The sequence below is a fragment of the Hemibagrus wyckioides genome, linkage group LG16 (genome assembly GCF_019097595.1).
Source record: "Hemibagrus wyckioides isolate EC202008001 linkage group LG16, SWU_Hwy_1.0, whole genome shotgun sequence".
NCBI classification, from domain to species: Eukaryota; Metazoa; Chordata; class Actinopteri; order Siluriformes; family Bagridae; genus Hemibagrus; species Hemibagrus wyckioides.
In genome coordinates this window covers 288,862-301,089 of record NC_080725.1, presented here as the reverse complement: position 1 = coordinate 301,089, position 12,228 = coordinate 288,862, and positions in this window count along the sequence as shown.

Here is a 12,228-nt window from a genome sequence, read left to right as displayed (position 1 = left end):
TAAATCATTTAGGTCTACAAATATGAACCTAAGGACCTGTCAGTGGACGCGACAGCAATGAAAAACTTAATGGCTGTAATAAATATAACCAAAAGCTTGATTTTGATTAGTTTGATTATATTCTTAGTGCATCCAGAACTTTTTTTGACTAATGCTTTTAACTTTAGCAGGTTTAGAGAAGTCCAGATATAGATTCAGATCCCCACTGAACAAGCTAGAGCTGACAGAGATGACATGAGGGAGAAAATTTCAGAGTAAAAAGACTCTGGAGAGTTACAGTGGATAGTAAGATCATGAATCATTAGTCTTCTACAAATTTATACTATAAAGCCAAACACTACAAAGTGTGAGCTTATTGTGAATAAGAGTGATTGAGTGATTGTGAATGAGTGCAGTCCAGTCTGTGTGATTACTGCAAGTTTCGTGCAAAAAAACTGTTGCAGTAATCACACAGGCTGGACTGCACTAGGTAACGTTAACAAGTGAAGTGTGAAACTTGGGCATTAACAGTTTTGAGGAGGTGTAGGTCTCTTTACTGTGTTCATGTATAGGATCATACAGAGCAGCACAATCTGAGGTACAAATTCAGAAGCACCAAGCAGATGTCAAACATCAGGAAAAATCAGCTGTGTACTTTACAGGGATATCTGACTGCAAAATATTAAGGACCCCAACTTTATTATACTATAACTCTGTAATTATCTATTAAACAGTCTTGTCCTGGTAACACTGTGCATCTATAGTGATGATAGCAAAGGGGTGATGTGGAAAATCAATGACTTAAAAACATAACAAAGCTTTGTTGTATCCTTCACTAAGATCACGTCATTTGATTTACATGACATCACATCACATTGCAAAAAGACCAAATTATCCTCGAAGTTCAAGAGGAGATGCATCAGAAATTGCTCGAGCTGAAGAGATGAAGGAACTGCATTCATGTAAATTTGAAAGAGTCCGAGGGAGATCTTATTTTTTGCAGCCTAACAGCAGGGAAAAATCACTCTGACACTCCACATGAGGCAGAATTTATTCTAAACAAGGTGAGTGAGAAGCGAGGGACTTGTCTAAACCACTAGATGCTCATTCTGATGAAAAACCTTTTTGCTTTTTCCCAGACGAGCAGCATGAAATCTTCCTCATGAAATCACGTCATTGATTCTTCACCACTTCAGTTAACGCGCTGCTATTCTTGTCTCTGTGCTGCATTATTCAGCAGATTATTAAGCCGAAGTCACTGTATGAATCCATCTTTTTCTACCAGTGCCTGTTCTGCAGTTTATACTAAGCTGTATACTGTGCCTCTGGGAGTAGATGTTTGTGATATACTGTATTAGCAGTCATGTCCTGTAGTTTTGTATTAATATTGAATCTTATTGCACAAAGCAATTGAAAGAAAGAAATAAAGTGGCCTTTGAATGACTTGATGCAAACAATTGGTGACCTTGCTCACAGGAGCTTGCTTGAGCTTTTTACATTATGCAAAACAGCAGACTGAAGGAAGGGATGTTTAATTAGCTAATTAGCATTCAAAGCCATTTGGACATCTTCCTCCCCTCTCACTGTGGCTCTGTTAAAACAGTTTATTATATATCCTCAGCTTTTTGTGAATGCTTTGGCTTCTGACTTTCAATTCATTAATAAAGCTCTCTCCACTTCCTCCTCAAACTCCTTTTCACTAACACACAGAGCCAAATAAAGGAATCCTTTATACATATGAAACAAATGACATGCTCTGGTGCAGCAGAGCAGCTGACGCTCATACAGGAAGTGATGGATCACAGGACCGAGGACATTATTTCAGTCTACGTTTCGTGCAGTCTGACCGGTGACAGGTTATACTGCTTATGGTTATTGAGCTGTGGGTATTTTGTAAGGAATGGATTTCTTGCTGTTATGTGTTGCTATGTGTGTCTGTCTTTTCTTTTCTTTTCTGAGATCTTATTTTCCACTGAGAACAAGACGTCTAGTAAAATACACACACTTACAGATGTCCCTATAAAACACAGACAAATGCATACAGCTAAAATAATATTAGGATGAGATTCTGATATCCATTATTGGATGTATGTGTCATTATTACATAAATTATTAAATTAAGCTTGGATTTTATTACAACATTTAGAAAATTCACTGCAATTAAATGATATACGTTGCCTTTCATAAATATTCACAACCCATTTAAACCTTTCCATAAGTTGTAGTGTTACAGCCTAGAGCTTCAGCACCAGGGTTTATTAATTTTCCAAAGAGCATAAAGCATCACAGCCTTTATGTTGTTTTTAATATGTAAATAATTTTGCAAATGATACAGATTTTCCTTTATTATGGCCTGTAGGATTGCAATTAACTCAATTAAAACACTATTAAGGGGTGAATACTTATGCAAAGCTCTGTATGTTGATTTTTGTTTTTTGCTTAAACATAAATGTGGAATAAATATCTACTGGAAGTTCTAGCTGATACAGATATGAGGAATTAGTCTGTAGTTCTAGTTGTCCCTGTGCCGTAGCCATCATTCAGTAGATGTGTAAATATTACCGGAAGATGATATGTAACACATTTATAAGAAAAGTTATACCCCTGATATATTCAAGGCCTCCACTTTGTACTGAATGAAACAAAGGAATCTCTTTCATCTGAATGAGTCTGTTGAAAATCCTTACATTAAAATTCTAACATTCTCAAACCGGTGAAGGTGAAAAGCTGAAAGAAAAATCATTTATGTGCTTAAAATGAACATCCTCTATCTTGATGGATGATTTTTTTAAAGCAGATATAATTACAGCTTAATATAATAAAAATTGGTCTTGCTGCCTTCTTTGCATTTTGAATGAGAACAGCAACTGAAACCTTGATCAATGACCTCATTACTTTCTTCTTAAATCAAGTAATGACCGCAGTGACACGTGGACAGAGGCAGAAATTATGGCGAGATTGAAAGACAGAGAAAACTGTGGCAAAGATGATAAATGATGAAAGCAAGTTTTGTTGACCTCTGCTGTCTACCTTCTCATAAAGACACACACACACACACACACACACACACAGAAACTGTAGCTGACTGCAGCTAACCTTGTGTTATCACACTGAGTGCACAGTGTGATAAAGGGACTGACTGATGGCTTTCCCTGCACTGGCCTTGCAATCATGTCTGAATAGGAGCATGAAAAATGAGCTCTTGATTGAAGAGTGATGTAACAGAGGACACAGATATCACATTTTTTGTTTCCCACCACCGAGTTTCTCTGTACTCTTTAGACAAGAACACAGTACCTATTTGTTTAGTTAAACTTTGATAGTGTAAAAGCCAAAATGTTATTATTTGGATTGAATAAACTATTTTGTTCATCATTGTGTTTAATTCATTTAGCTGTGTTTTTATCTTTTAATCTCCTGCATATCATCGCTGCACTACTTCCTTTTCTGTCTGTGACAGCGTGAGCAGGATATATACGGCTCAGCCGTGCTATTAACTGGACTCTTTACCTGTAGGATTATTGTCTAGACATAGTTTGTGATTCACAGGCTGCAAGGCCACATGAGACCCCTGCAGCCTGTTCCACGGCTCATTACTGCTCCTTATTGCGCAGTGGAGTTTCAGAAAATTTCACTTTGCCGCAGAGCAACAGGATTGCGTAGCTGTTTTATATACACTGCTATATTACACTCTCATTGTCACCCGTTCTGTTTATCCTGCTGAAAAAATCTAAAAATCAGTAATATTCATTACATCTTAATGAGAAGAGTGGTTTTGAAGAGTTGTTTTGTTCGCTCAGCTCTTAATCAGAGTGGCATTGTGAAAAAATTGTTCCTGTGTGTGAGTGATAGCAGTCTATTCAGTTCAAAAATGCAAGAATGAATACATTCAATTCAGTTGCATTTAAACAAAGATTTAGCAGGTCATTTGTATGAGCAATTTGGTGATATAATGCTGTTTTAAGTGAAATATTATCCCAGAGCTGACCCACATTTTTTCATTTCTTTGTCTGTACCACTTATCCAATCTATACACGGGTCACAGGGAGCCTGTGCCTATCTCAGGCATCACTGGGCATCAAGGCAGGATACACCCTGAATAGAGGGCCAACCCATCACACACACTTATTCACTCACGCAATCACACACTACAGGCAATTTAGAGACTCCAATCAGCCTAGAAGCATGTCTTTGGACTGTGGGAGGAAACCCATCAAGCACAGGGAGAACATACACACACACACACACACACACACACAGAGCAGGAGCAAGACACAAACCCAGGACGCTGGAGGTGAACGTGCTAACCACTAAGCCACCGTGCCGCCGGTCTGTTGAAACATCGGCTTTTTTAATCTCATCATTTAGATTCATGATAAATACAATTTACTATTTACAAGTACTGTTTTTGTCTTGTGTGAGAATATAAACCATATAGCTAAAAATCTGTGAACACCTAAACATCACACGTTAATGTGCTTTTTTTTTAACATTCTAGTCCAGCTTTACTCAACATTTGTGTTTTTAGTAACCTCCACACTTCTAGGAAGGCATCCACTAAATATTGTGGCTTTATGGATTTGTCCATTCAGCCGCAGGTGTGTTATTGATATCAGCTGCTGATGTTGCGTGAAGAGGCCTGGTGTGAAGTCTCAGTGGGGTTGAGGTCACGGCTCTGTGAAGGCCACTCAAGTTTTTCCACAATGTGCTTGACAAACCGTGTCTTCATAGACCTCGCTTTGTGCACAGAGGCACTGTCATGCTGGAACATGTATAATCTGTAAGGCTTCAGCATACAAAGACGTGTGCTTCCAACTTTAACACCAGTTTGGGGAAGACCTTCATATGGGTGTGATGGTGACTCTGTATAAAATTCCTGATAGAGGTCACACAAATATACCACTCAAATGAATAACAGCTAATATGTTGAAGCTTCAACCTTGTGCCACAAATTTTTGAAGGAGGTAAACCATTGTTAATCACAGCTGAGCACGAGAAGAGAAATCAGTCAATTATAAGACTTTGATTCAGTGACTTATCATTTTCAAACATCTTCAAGAATTTTCAAGAGTTTTGTAGCTTAGACTGCAGAATGAAAGGTTTCTGTCTTTTAGATGAGAGATGAGAGAAACAAAAAAAAACAATACGAGATTTTTATTGGATTCCTGTAATATGGAGTGCCTTCAGAATAAGAAAAGGTGCAGCTTGAAAAAGCAATTTCTCTCTTAATACAGCTGAATGATTCTGTGCTATATAACTCCCTGATTAAATTTTCCTTCAGTTTAAACCCAAACCTAGGTGACTCTGACCCTGTTTGAGCAAAGAGGGTACATCATTCAAAATGCAGAGGATGCTGGCTTGCCAGGTCATTATTTAAGTGTACAGTAATAGACTGCAGAACTCTCCTCCATTTCCTATGCCTCTCACACCATCAGCAATATGTCTGCACTTGGCATCTCTGCTTCACGCTGTTCTGCATAGCTCCTTGTGGGTGTTTGGTTCAGCACTTTTACATCCAAACATCCACCTCAGGACCTTTAAAGAAATCCAGACTTTAATAGCAAAATACTGAAACAGAACTGTAGACATGATCAAAATAAATTCCAAATTGATAGTGCTTTTTTTTAAACTTAGTTTTTAACAACAACAACAAAAAAATTTCCGCTTGAATGAGCCACGATCCAATTATAGCCACACACAGCCCCAGAGAATGTGTGAGGAAAGCAAAGCCACACACAGTATGTGAAGAAGAGCCAGTAATGTTCACATGGCTGCAGCGTACTAAGATGTAGGCTAGGAGAACACGGCCGCGTCACACCACACCTGGACCACAGAGGTAAGAGCACGGTGCTTTAGGCCTGTATCATAACATACAGAGAAAGCCTGGACTTTCTTCACTTTTAAAATAATTACACATGCCATGCTCAGATTACAGATCTCGTGTGTGTGTGTGTGTGTGTGTGTGTGTGTGTGTGTGTGTAGGGGTTGTGTTTGCAGTTGAGCTCTAACAGCAAACATCTGAGGAGTAATGTGTGTCAAGCTGGGTTGCTGTAGGTGCAGAGGCCACCCTGTAGTGGAGGACTGCTGTGTGTGCTCATGTTAATACTGTCACTCTCCATGCCTAAAGAGGCAGCTCAGTCTCACTGGACATCCTAGTGTGTGTCTGTGTGTGTGTGTGTCTGTGTGTGTGTGTGTCTGTGTGTGTGTCTTGCTCTCTGTCTCTATCTTGCTCTGTAGGGAGAGATTGTCAGGCTGATTGACAGGGCAGATCGAGAAGCAGACGCTCGGCCATGATAGGGCAGCCTCAGAGGGCCTGTTTATCCTGTCTAGGGAGCTTTCAATTTCTGCCTCACTCATTACATGACTCCAGTAGACTAGCAATAAATTTGACAAGACACTTGCTGCTCTTAAAGTGCAGTTTATTTTTTCCAAACAAACACTGATGTAAGGCAACTGTTTTAGCTGAGAAATATCTTCATGCAGGTAGACAGAGCTGATGTTTTTGATATTCAAATAATATACATACAGTTCATACACAGCTTCATGTTGGAGAAGGAAATGTCAGTCTGCTTTAGTGTGATGAATATTTTTGAGTAAAAAGAACATTTTTCAGATTGCTTTTGTTCTTGGTTATGGTGTAGGTCGGCATTAGACCTATCAACACCTATATTATTATACCTTTAAGCAACATAGTGGTGTAACGTGTCTAACTTATCACCTCAAAAAGAACCTTTAAATCCAAAGTAACTTTGGGGAAGCATTACTGCCTCACAGCTCCAGATTTTTGTTCGATCCTGAGCTTGGGTTAATATCTGTGTAGAATTTCACCTCCTTCCCTTGTCCGTCTGGGTTTCCTTCAGGTTCTCTATTTTCTTCTGACTGCCCAACAGTTGGTGGACAGGTAACTTTTTAATACCAGGACATTTACCTGGGAAAGGCTTCAGATTCACGGTGACCCTGAGCAGGATAGAGCTTACTGAAGATGAATGAACTCAAAGAAAGATACCATATAATGCAGCATTGTATTAGGCTTATAATATCTGGTTCTACATATTATACAGATCTGGTTATACAAAAATGGCAACGGGTATGGTATTGACATGGATATTGTTATTTAACCCCGTGTGCTTACACTAAATGTTGTTTTCGTTTGGTCTTAAGGGTGTGCAAACTTTTGTACATTTTGTACATATTAGTGTAGGATGAACAGAGTAGTTTCAGCTCATTTAAATTTCATATTGCACACAGTGTGTGTCTTTGAGCTATCTTTAGCTCGGGTAATGGCTGTAAAGATCAGTCAGCGTGTGTGTGGCCAGTTGTAAAAGCTGCCTGCAGAGGAAGAGAGGAGTGCCAGCACTCATCCATCTGGCTACAGAATACAGAATCCCTCCTGTTGGACACAAAGAAGGCGAGGCAATTAGTCTTTCAGCTTAGAATCGCTGAAGCAGCTGAGTAAAATATGCACAGTGATGCAGACAAACCTCAGTATAGCGGAACTTATGAAGGGAAAAGGGATTTAGTCTGTTTTTTTATTGGTCATTAGAACATGCTGCAGTGCTCCAGGCTGGTGAAATGGTCATCGTCTCTGAAGTGCTGGAGTTGATGTTGAATGTGTACATTGTGATTGTTGATAATCAAAGAAAAAAAACATCTAGATTCATTTCCATGCTCTTCATGTTCTGATGCTGGATACATTAACCTTCATGACTTATTAAACAGTCTCTGAACTAAACTTCTGACAATTCTCCAAGCTATAAACCAACCATGAAGTACACAGTGTCCTCTGAAATGCTGCTTGGCTCTGACATCTCTGACTCCTCTGTTCTGCCTGTTTACTGTCTCCACCACATCTCTAAACATCTTACATCTTCCTTTTTTAGAGATAGTCATCTGTTCTGAGGTCTCATTTCCTGTGTCTGCAGTCTTTTTAAGCCTCAATGTTTCTGCTCTGTGAAATTTTACTGTTTATTATTCTGACATGAATGCACAGCTTTTAAGTCCAATACATTTCAGGGTAAAATGCACTCTTTATGTAGCTCTGTTTCTCTTATCAAAAAAATGTGTCTTTATAGTCATTATTATTTCCTTTTTTTTATTGTTCTTAAATTTTTTCTCAGTACATTGGTCTTGGTCAGTTCTCCTGCACTTGACAGCTTTCTCCCATATCATATCATCTGACTAATCAGGTCAAATCCTAACCTGTGATTCTGTGTGAAATCAGCCAACCACATCTTTTCTAAGTCCTGCTCATGAAATCACCACACCACTATCTGCCCTCTTCCACATACATCTCTGGATGATTGGGGCAGTGGTTTTCTCTTGAGCCACTCAGGAGTATTTTTTAATACCTTCATGGTTCATAATATTAAAGCAGAAATTTATACACAGGATGGCACTTGCAAAAGTAATTCATGAATGACAGTCAGAGCTTTAGATACTGATGCCTGGGACAGGATGTTTTAGGTTATTAGATGCATTGTTGTGAAAAAAGAATCTTAAGGACCCAGCTTCAGTCTCCGTAATGAGATTCATGGACCACTGTTAAAAAAAATCCTGTATGGCTTTATCACAGGAAACTCACTAAAGATTTAAACACTGTAAACATAATGGCATTCTCACACATCTCAAGCCTCAAGTATTCCTCAGGTCATTTAGTAACATACTGGAGTAGATGATAAGGAATGTCTAATACATGAGAATCTAAGATGGATATATTAGTAATCTGGACACATTCTGTCTTGGCCTTGTAGCTCTCTTTCTCTTTCTCTCTCTTTCTCTCTCTCTCTCTCTCTCTCTCTCTCTCTATCTCTCTCTGCTGTTTTTCTCTCAGAGAAATAGGTTTACAAAAATACAGAGATAAGCCACAAAAGTTCTGAAACCAAGAATCTAACAATGTTATGGAAAGCCAAAATATGGGGAAAGAAAGGATCTGCTCAGGATCCAAAACATACCATCTCTCTGGTCAAGCTCAGGCTCAGTGTCATGGCTTGGGCTTACATGGATGCTTCTGAAACCAGACCACCAATCTTTATGGATGATAACTACACAGCAGAAGGTCTTCAGAGGTAACACTGTACAATTCTGAACTATCTTCTGATATTCATCTTTTGGTCTGAAACCCACAGGTTTCAGTGTACAGCAAAAACAGTAGCACTGACCTTGCTTTTGGAGATGAACTGATTTTATATACATACTACATACATGCAATATAGCTACATTTATTTTGTATTATTTTGACAGCGTTTTAAAGTGTTTGTTGAAAGTTATTCACCGAGTTATTGCACATAATGCATCTAAATCACAGCCATGATAGCTATCATGAAGAATGCTCAATGCCATCAGTATTATATTATCACTGTAAATGCTTAGAACAAGATCTCCGTCACTGAATGTACTGTAGTATATCCCTTTGCTTTTTCTCACAGTTGACATAAACTCACATGTACAGGGCTTTCTTCAAAGCAGCATAAGTAATATTTAGTTTATTAACATCTAAGAAACTATTTACTCTGTATTACAGACTAATTTAAACCTTTATAGGTTTAACCCTTTATCTTGTTTTGCCCATGCTTTATAGAAACGTTTATGCTCATTTAAAATGTTTGATTACATTATATATTGTGAAACATTTGCAATGAGAACATCAAATCTATTTCTGCATATCAAGGCCTGTTATTTACTAGCCATGATGCAGAACATACATTTATTCAACTCCTGAAGTTGTACAGTTTCTCAGCTACTTCACTCCAGTTCATAATCAGTCTCAACTGGACACCCCGTGTACCTTCTGTTTTGTGTAAGCTAGAGGACTGTCTTTCAAAATCAGGGAGCTATAGATAATTTGTTCCTTTATCAGATTTATTTTTAGGTTTTGGGGATTATTATTGTCCAGTTGTCCATTATGAGTATCCACTATCTAGCATGAGCTAAGGCACAGTGTAGCTGTCAGTCAAACTGGGGTCCTTTCACGTCCGTATGATTTTTCTAGGACATGTTCATTAAACCCATTCTCTTTATAAATGCAACATTTCTTTATTAGCAAGTCATAATCATATTTAGCATTAATGCGTGAATCTATTTAACATCTCACACTAGAACCATGCATTTCCATGAGTCGTCCATAATACAGGGTTTAGAAAATGTATTTAGATGAATGTGCCTCACAACATTCTCTCAACCTTACTTCCAGCACTATTAGCGCTATGAAATGTTTGGAACAGTCTGTGGTTCAATAGGCATATAATTTTCTATATATATCTATGATATGGGAAGAAGTAAAGTACGTCCTCTCAATATTTTCTTTATTTTAAATTAGATTTTGACATTCATTTATTTGGTCATTCTATAGTAGAGCCCTGGGAGCAAGTTATGGATTTAGAAGTAAATGAAAGTCCATTAAGCAGTTAAAAGATTTATTTTTGAACATTTAAATGCATGTTCTGTTATTCAATGTTGAAATAAGGATACTCTTAAGAGTTATAAATATTAAATGGCACTGTAATCACCTGTTTACATGCCTTCAGTGTTTGAAGAATGACCTGTGTGGTCTTCAGCTAGATTACACCGTAGATAGAGAAAGCAGAGTCAGTGTTTTGACAGAATGAAATTGTTGAGTGCTAAGAGTATGGAGTTATTGACAGGAAATTGACACTGTAGTGGAAGCTATTAAATCACAGAAACTTGGGCTCCACTATTTTTCAGCTCTTTTGTCAGCACACTCATGGCCATGCCCTCTAATCTCACACGGACGAGTTCACAGGAGTCCTCGGCTGTATATCACTCGGGCTTTGTGGACCAGAGCAGAGCTATTCATGTCACATCTGCATCATCTGTAGAGTCTCATGGAACTGTCTGTGGCTGCGCGATTTATAACTTCCAACTATGTCGTGCCTATTTAATTAAATCAGAGGCAATGGTTTGTGTAGTGTGCAGTTTTGAAACCCAGTCGACTGTGAGCTCCATTCCACACAAACCGAAGAGCGAGTAAATCAGCATCTGTCTAATGATGCTTTGACTTCCATTCTGTACAGTATTTGCTCACTGTACATGCCGCCTCTGAAGAACGTCACTGTGCAAAAACTCGCCATGTCACTTGCACTGTTTCACTGTGTCTAACCTGATGTTGTGAGAGCAAACATTTATCAGCCATTTCCTGTGTAAATGGATGGGCAAACACAAGAGCCCATGAGAGGCAGTAATTGCGTTGCGGTATCATGTTACATAAAGCGTCCGAGCGGTGCCGTGATGTCAGGGAGTGCTTCATCACCAATCGCTTTGTTCCTATTCACTTCTCATTTTTTCCACAAGGTCCTGGAGGGGAATGTACTTCTTCCTGTCTGGTCTGTCAGGATTAAACATGCACGTTTGCCTGTGTGTCTTGCCTGTGTATGCCCAGTACTCGTTTACCTGCCATTGACTGAAGGCTTTGACATCATCAAAAGGGCCTCAGTAATTGCACTGATACAGTGCACTGAATCGAGGTCATGGTATAATGTGTTGGAGCTACTCAAGTGGCTGAGCAATGGCGTCTATATTCAGCTGAACCGTGTTGTCCAGTGACTGAGTGATGGTCATTTTATTCACTGCTCCAATCCACAGTCTTCAGCTTTCCCTTCTCAATACCTGCTCTGATAGAGAAGGCCATGCTGCATTAGCTTTGCAGTTATTCGAGCGTTTGCTCTAAAAATGTATGTATTTTGTTCGTTGAAGACAAGATTAGTTCATTCAGTAATGCATGATATATGTGTGGTGGTGTGGGAAAATCCCTCCATTAGATTCTAGCTATCCATTAGATGTCATGAAAAATTAAAAAAAAAAATTTGGCCAAAGTTTGGCTAACAATATACATTATATGGGCAAAAGTATCTGGACACTGGATCATCATACTAATATGTACTTGTTGAACATCTCATTTGAAAGTTGGTCATTGTGGTTCACTGCCTCTGTTTTTTTTAGGAAGGTTTTCCACTAGATTTTGGAGTGAGGCTGTGGGAACATTAGTGAAGTCTGCTACTGTGCAGGATGCTCGAGTTCATCTACATCTAACTTTGGTAAAACTGGACCTTTGTGCACATCAGTATATTAGCATATGACTAAAGAAAATAAAGTAATAAGCATATGTTGTTTGAAAGCTTGCATCTGCATTTTTCAAGACAGCTTTTTTCCACTAGGAATGCATCCAATCTGTGTTTGATTTCATACTTAACTTCATTATACCATGAATATAGCATGTAAAACCTTAAGAATGTC